Source organism: Silene latifolia, chromosome 9 (assembly GCF_048544455.1).
Source record: "Silene latifolia isolate original U9 population chromosome 9, ASM4854445v1, whole genome shotgun sequence".
Lineage (NCBI taxonomy): Eukaryota > Viridiplantae > Streptophyta > Magnoliopsida > Caryophyllales > Caryophyllaceae > Silene > Silene latifolia.
Window position 1 is genome coordinate 153388325 of NC_133534.1, and position 7523 is coordinate 153395847.

Sequence of the window (7523 nt, forward strand, 5' to 3'; positions counted from 1 at the left end):
TCCACCTAATCCAGCAAAGGAATCTTAGGGTCAATAAGTCCTTGCCTATCAAGATGATAAAGTGGTGGATATTGGGCGTAGTAGGCATTCACCCGATCCTTGTAAGCTTCTCTATGAATATGCTTCATTAATTAACTTGGTCAAATAATCATCGCCTTCCACAACATTTGGGTCACTAGTTGTGAATTTTTCGAAAGCAAAGGGATAGGGCGGTATAACAATGGAGGAGGGCTCTTCAATCGGATTTTGTTGTCGGTTGATGATGGTCTTGGCAAGCTTGGAGATGGGGATAAGGTAGTTGTTTCGGCGAATGGAAATGCGTCATATTTTCCTTGGCAAGACAAAAGAGTCGGCTCCCTTGATTATCTAATCATATTCCGGGGTGGAGTTATCATGCCTCACCCAATGGAATTTTTGAATCAATGTGCTCATATCAAGGAAATTACCACCTTTAACCGGTTTTTATGCTTTTTTTTCATTGAATTTCGGGTTAAAGTATTGGCCAACCTCGTTATCAAGCCTCCATTAACAATAAAAGCCTCTTTTCTTTTCCCTCTTTGATGTCCAACCACCTCTCAAACCACAATTGGAGAATATTGTAATCATTCTTTGACTTTCCATGGACATTCATTCTAGACTCCAAGTAGGTAAGATCAAGTTCGGTCATGTGGGTTGCTTCTTTGCTTGCTATCAAGGTGTTGGATATGTACCTATGCCAATACCGAATACCCGGATGGTGGATATACAAGGGATTGCATTCTCTAAATATGGTCAATTCTCTTCCGGCAATTGCCTTCCGAAGGGGTTTGGCATCAAAATTGAGGGGTTTCTTGAAGAAGTCCCAATGGTCACAAAGTCCAAATACCTTCTCGAAATGAGCCTTAATCATTTTCCTACTTTGGTTCTCAAGCCGAAATTCAACATATCTTCGAGTCTCAATCTTATACTCGCTCATAGAACTAATGAATTCCAAGGTAAGGGAGGGATAAGTCAATTCATTCATCTCAAATAGGGTAGATAACCCCATAGACTCGAAGAATGCTTTTGTTTGATCAAGCACTCCCAATTTTTCCAAAGTATCTTGGCAAAAAAACTTTGTGGCAATGACTTTCTTTTTGGCAAGGAATTCGAATACAATTTTATGCTCATTAGAAATGAAAGTTACCTCCGGATAGTCCTTGAGTTGTTCGACCTCCGGTATTGTTGTAGCAACTTCCTCAATGGCCTCAATAGGCTCCCTTGCTTGCTCTGTAGCTTGTTCCACCACCACCAAAGCCTTTGATGCTAGAACTTTTTGCTTTTTTGATAGATTTGGGGTTTTTGATGCTTGAGTGTTAACTTTTGTTCTTGCCATGATGATTCCTCCTTGTAATTGATGTCAACAAACCTTTGATATTCTTGAATGCTCTTCCTTTTTTCCAACTTCAATCAATTTTTCAATCAATTTGGGGTTTTTCAAATTTGCCTAAACCCTAGAAATTTGAATTGAATTTGAGCAAGTTTGCAATGATTTTTGATGAATTTGGTTGAGTATTGTGGGTTTTTGATGATTTGGTTGAGTGTTCTAGTGAGGGAATGTGTTTGTGTTTGTGAATGAAGAAGATAGAAATGAGGATTGAACGATGAAATCCCGTGTTTTAAGTCTATAAGCAGGTAGGAACGCTCGAGCTCTTCTGGGGATGAGCTGATTCTAGTTTAGGACATTTGTTTGTTCTTCGGGGACGCCCGTCCTGGGTTGGGGATGAGCGAGTTGATCTCTAGGACGCTCGTCTCGTTTCCAGCTCGGGCGGATTGAAATACATCTCTTTTTTTTTTTCTTTGCTTTGCTCTAATCCCCACGGGCTCAGGTCCGCTCGTGGGGATCCCTTTCCCGCGACTTTGATTATTCATTTCCTATTCTTTCGTCATGAGGTTGCACTACAAAGGCTTGGTTAGCCTAGGCAATTGCTTCCCCCACACTTGATCATCATACACTACATATTTCAAACACATTAGAAACCCTCCCTTACTTGCTCTCATGTCACAAAAATTCTACAATAAAACATATAAGATGCAATGTAAAAATTGAGTAATGTACAAATTAAATGAAATGAAAGTTAAGAGGTTAGCATATTTACAAATGATGGTTTAGGGGGGACTCCACCAAAATCTCCTTCATTTGAGAGATGTCAAGGGGGTAAAGTAAAGGCGTTGTTGATGTTGCTCAACGCCTTGTAGAAGGAATCAAAGGCTTGCTCATTCTCATGATAGAAATCTTGTGTAGACTTCGGTACATAGTTGCTTCCATTAGTGTAGGAATACGAGTCAAATTGGTGACAAGGATCTACAAAGCCTTGGTTAACTAATCCGTCAAATTCGTCATCCCATAGACCATATACTCCCTTTGCTTCTTCCCCCATGTTGAGAGGATTATGAGTTGGCAAGAGCAACTCCTCTTTCTTGTTGTCATGGCCAATGAGGCCTTCATTGATGGGTTAGCTTTGCAAGATCTCATTCTTGTTGTTAAAAATTCCATGCTCTCCGAATAGAGCCACTTCAATATCATCCCCATCTTTCTTCTAATTGGGCGGTGTGTCCTTGCCCTTCTCTTTAGAATTTTCATCTTTAACTTGACCTTTAAATGGGGATTCCACTTTCTTCTTGTCACCTTCCCGGCTATAATTATTAACCATAAAGCATGGCTCAAGCAAGTTGGGAGCTCTCATAGTCTTACAAAGATTAAAGGTGATTGTTTCATCACCAACTTCAAGTGTGAGCATACCGTGCTTTACATCAATCACCGCTCCGTTGGTGTGTGGGAATGGTCTTCCTAGAATGATCGATATATTGGAATCTTCCTCCATGTCAACAATAACAAAGTCCACCGGTATGAAAAACCTTCCAATTCTTATGGGCACATTTTCCCATACCCCAAGTGGTTTCTTTGTTGTTCGGTCCGCCAATTTTAGAGTCGTATTAGTGCACTTGAGCTCTCCCACTCCTAGCCTTTCACATACCAAGTATGGCATGACACTCACACTTGCACCTAGATCACATAGTGCCTTGTTGATTGTAGTATCACCAATGGTATATGGAATGGATAAACTTCTCGGATCTTTGAGCTTAGGTGGGGAATTCCCTTGAAGTATTTCACTACTTATCTTTGTGAATGCTATGGTCTCCAACTTCCTAATGGACTTCTTCTTGGTAAGGATGTCTTTCATGTATTTTTCATAGGCCGGCGCATGGTTGATCAACTCCGTGAATGGGATGGAAACCTCTATGTTTTTCACAATCTCCATGAACTTTCCAAGTTGTTCATCAAGCTTGGGCTTGGCTTGGCGACTTGGAAACGGAAGTCTAATCACAATAGGTTCCTTTTCAACCCCTTTGGCCTTTTCTTCATTTCTCTTTTTCAATGATTCATTGGTAGTTGGTTCCACTACCCTAAGATATATCCTCAATGGTTCCATCACTTCTCTTGTCTTGACACTTTCCTCAATAACATCCTCTTCAATTGGCTCCTTAGGTCCCTCATATCGTGTACCACTCCTCAAGTGAATGGCATTGATGGTCTCATGTATTGTAGGAGGATTACCTTGGGGAAGTAATTGTCCTTTTTGCCTTTGGGAACTTGAAGCGGCAAATTGGGACATTTGTGTTTCCAACATCTTGGTATGACCAAGGATATTGTTGATGGTAGTGTCTTTGGCTTGGCTATCTCTTTGCATTTGAGCAAAGAAGTCTTGTTGGGTCTTTTGTATTTCAAGGACCGCTTTTTGAACATCAAAAGCTTTGTCATTGGATTGATTGTAAGAGTGTTGGTTTTGGAATCCTTGGTTTTGGTTGAAAAACGGTCTTTGAGTAGGATTTCTCATTGGATGTGGGGTGTATGTTGGTTGAGGATTTTGAACATTTTGGCTTTTGTATGAGAAGTTTAGGGGAAATTTGGTGTTTTCAATGTAATAGTTGGAGTAAGGGGTGCCATTATTGTATGCTTGGAAAGCATTCACTTGCTTATTTGTGCCCCTACACTCTTGTTGATCATGACCCAAAGTTCCACAATTCTCACATACTCCATTTGGAATAGAAGATGTTGCCACCATGGCATAGACTTGTTGATGTTGCTTGGCTGATTGAGAGGCTTCATTCATCTTGGCTATGGCTTTCTCAAATTTTAAGTTCATTGTGTCAATGTGGGAGCATGGTTGGGCACCCAAATCGGCATTTAGTTGTGTGACAGAGTCAACTTCAAGTCTCCCTCCCCTAGTAGCTTTTCTTGGCCTATTATATTGAGAGTTGTGAACCGCCATCTCCTCTATCTTTGCCCAAGTTTGGTTATCATCTACCTCGGTGAATATTCCATTAGAACCCATGTTGAGTACATTCCTTGAGTCTTCATACAACCCGTTCCAAAATTGTTGGACTAAAAACGATTCACTTAGCCCATGATGAGGAGAAGAGCGACATGTATCTTTGAATCTTTCCCATGCCTCATATAGGGACTCTTTATCTCTTTGCTTGAACCCGGTGATTTGGGTTCTTAACATGTTGGTTTTCTCCGAAGGGTAGAACTTCTTGTAAAAGGCAAGTGCTAACTTCTTCCACGAATCAATTCCAAGAGTGGCCTTGTCTAGGCTCTTCAACAATTGCTTTGTGGCTCCGATCAAGGAAAAAGGAAACAATACCCATGTAATTTCATCTTGAGTTACCCCCGTTTGGGAAATTGCATCACAATAGTCACAAAAAGTCTCCATGTGTAGATGAGGATCCTCACTAGGCATCCCTCCAAATTGGCTTCGTTCGACTAATTGTATGAATGCGGATTTGGCAATGAAATTACCGATCAAGAGGGGTGGTGTTGGAGTACCATTGGGTAAGTTATCCTCGGTTGGTACGGAATGAGATGAAAATTTAGGCATTGTAAATTGATTTTGTGGTTAGATTTGAATTGGGTAATCCTCTCCTTGTCTTGCAAAAGGGTTGGTAAACGCAACACTATCCGTTTGGATGATACCAATGTCCACAAGTTCTCCAATACCCATAATTGTTGAAGTCTCTCTAATGGTTCTTCTACTATTTGTCAAAGTTCTTTCGATTTCGGGATCAATAGGCAAAAGACAGCCTTGTGATCTCCTAGACATGCAAAAATCAAACAACTAGAAAACAATTAGAACTACCTTCAGGAGTTTGACTTCCCCAAGGTTAAGAAAGTCACAACTAAAAACAGCAAATGATAACAACTTAATTGAACTGATGTGACTTATATTTGAGCACACTTAGTCCCCAAATTAGCCTCGTTCCTATGCTTTATAGTGCATAATTGGGTCATTTACTATCTTTAGTTTCCCATTTTTCATATTCTTTGAGGTTTTGTTTCCTTGGTAGGAGAGGAGTGCAAACCTTGCATTTTCATGGCAAAATGGAGCTAAATTGATCGCATTCAATGACCAAGCATCAAAGGGAAGACGATACTAGAAGGCCTATGTAGATAATAAAGTAGATTGGGCAATGATTAAAGGATCCTTGCATCCTCAACAAGATCCCCGCGGATTGTTGAGGAAAGAAGAGAAGAAAAGTGTCTAACCCAAAATCCGAGCGGATTGCTGCCAATCCGAGCGTCTCCCTGCCCAGCAATCCGAGCGTCCCGACAGCAAGACACTCGTCTTGAAGCCTCACAATCTGAGCGTCTCCCTCAGTGATCCGCTCGGATCTTCTTATAGGAACCACCGTGCCAGCTTCCTAGATGCTCGGGACGAGTATATCTTTGCGGGACTAGAAAAACGGAGATGCGCATCTCCTTAGAGAGGAGCACTTCCTCAACTTTTCTTAAGGGTCTTAATAGTCATTTAAGCCCTTAGTAACCCTAATCTTTGTACCTAATCTTTAGTATAAATACCCCTTTGTACTACCTAGATTATCATCAAGTCTTAATCCAATCTTAATGTTATCTTAATGTTATCTTAATACTCTCTTAATCTTGTAATCAACTCTTAATCTAGTATTAATACAAATCTCATTTCTTAATCTTTCCTTAATTTCTCTATTGTTCAACATTTATTTTGGGTAATTAGAAGATCACTTGGGTTTATTGGGAGATTGACAACCTTCCATCAATCATCAAGTACTTCTATTATTCTTTGCATTATTATTTTGGAATCTCCATAGGTATAATTCTCTTAATCCTTGCTTTAATTATTGTTAATCATTTTCATTCATTCATCATGTTTTGCCTTGTTAATGTGATTGACAACCTTGTTAGCATGTTAAACTTGATCATGAGTGAGTAGTTTCCTTAGCTAGGGTTAATGGGTAATTAGAGGAAACCAACATGGGGATTGATTCAAGCTTAATCTAATATGTTTTCATAATTAATTTGCTTGCTTGTTGTGATTCCAACTTATGCACATGTTATGTTTGATGAAATGCGAGCCTATGAATCCTTGCATTTTTTACCCATCACTTATCTTTTCAATGAGACTTGTAAGACATAAACCAACTCTCGAGTCTCATTAGACAATGCTTATAGTTGGATGGGAAGGATTAAGTCGACTTGTAGGTGTTGTACAATCTAATTGATTCGGCTCCGGGACCCAAACCTTCTTAAGGATTGTAAGATATACACTAACTCGATCCCATCACAGCAATAAGCGCTTGCATCTAGTAGAGAATATGTTTGTATGATCAAATCCCATGAATCCCCTATAAACCCATGACACCCTAGTGCTTTTAATCAATTGCTTACATCTCATTTTAATCATCTTGCTTGTTTTTATTGCTTTACTTTTATATTGTTGATTAGTTTAGTTGATCTCCTATCTCAACCCAAATTGTGACACCCTTAGACACAACCATTTGCAATTGAAAATCCTGCATCAATACCCGTCCCTTGGGATCCGACCTTTATTCGCCTCTTTACTAAGAGTAGTTTGTGAAGTTATAAATATTGTTTTGGTTGAGTAACTTTTGACGACGAGTTTTACAATAACACCAAAAATGGCGCCGTTGTCGGGTACGGTGTTAACTTGATTTGATTTTCTTTGAATTGCTTTTAGTTGTGTCTTTTTTTACCTTGGGGAAGTAAAACTCCTCAAGGTACTCCTCATCTTTTTCTCTTAGTACATTTTGCAAGATGGATACTATGGATTGTTTTGTTGAGGACCACTTGAGTATACCTTTCTTCAAAGACCCCATGCAAGCATTGGAAGCCTTAGAAGCAAGTGAGGCCAAAAATTTGCATTGGGAATTGGAATTAGATCTTCTTGAGGCCTCTCTAGCCAACAAAGAACTTACTTATGAGCAATCCGTATTAGTACTTAATATTCTTGTGGAAGCATATCAATCCATAGAAGAAGAACAAGCAACCGAAGATGATATCATTCAAGCCGAGGAGCTAGATGAATCTATCATGGAATTTGAGTATGATGAGATTAGTGAGCTTGGAGAAAAAGTTGAATATGCCATGAGAATGGAATATCTAATGGAAATGGAGCAAGTCCTTAATGAATCTTCAATGGAAGAAAGTTAGGTACAAGTTCCAACCA

The 7523-nt window shown here is 39.6% G+C and overlaps 1 non-coding gene across 1 annotated transcript; it reads left to right on the plus strand.

Moving 5' to 3' along the window:
- Positions 1-4422: 4422 nt before the first annotated feature.
- On the plus strand, positions 4423-4529 carry LOC141603686 (small nucleolar RNA R71). The gene has a single exon (XR_012525545.1). It is a non-coding gene; the product is annotated as a small nucleolar RNA R71 (small nucleolar RNA).
- Positions 4530-7523: the final 2994 nt, after the last annotated feature.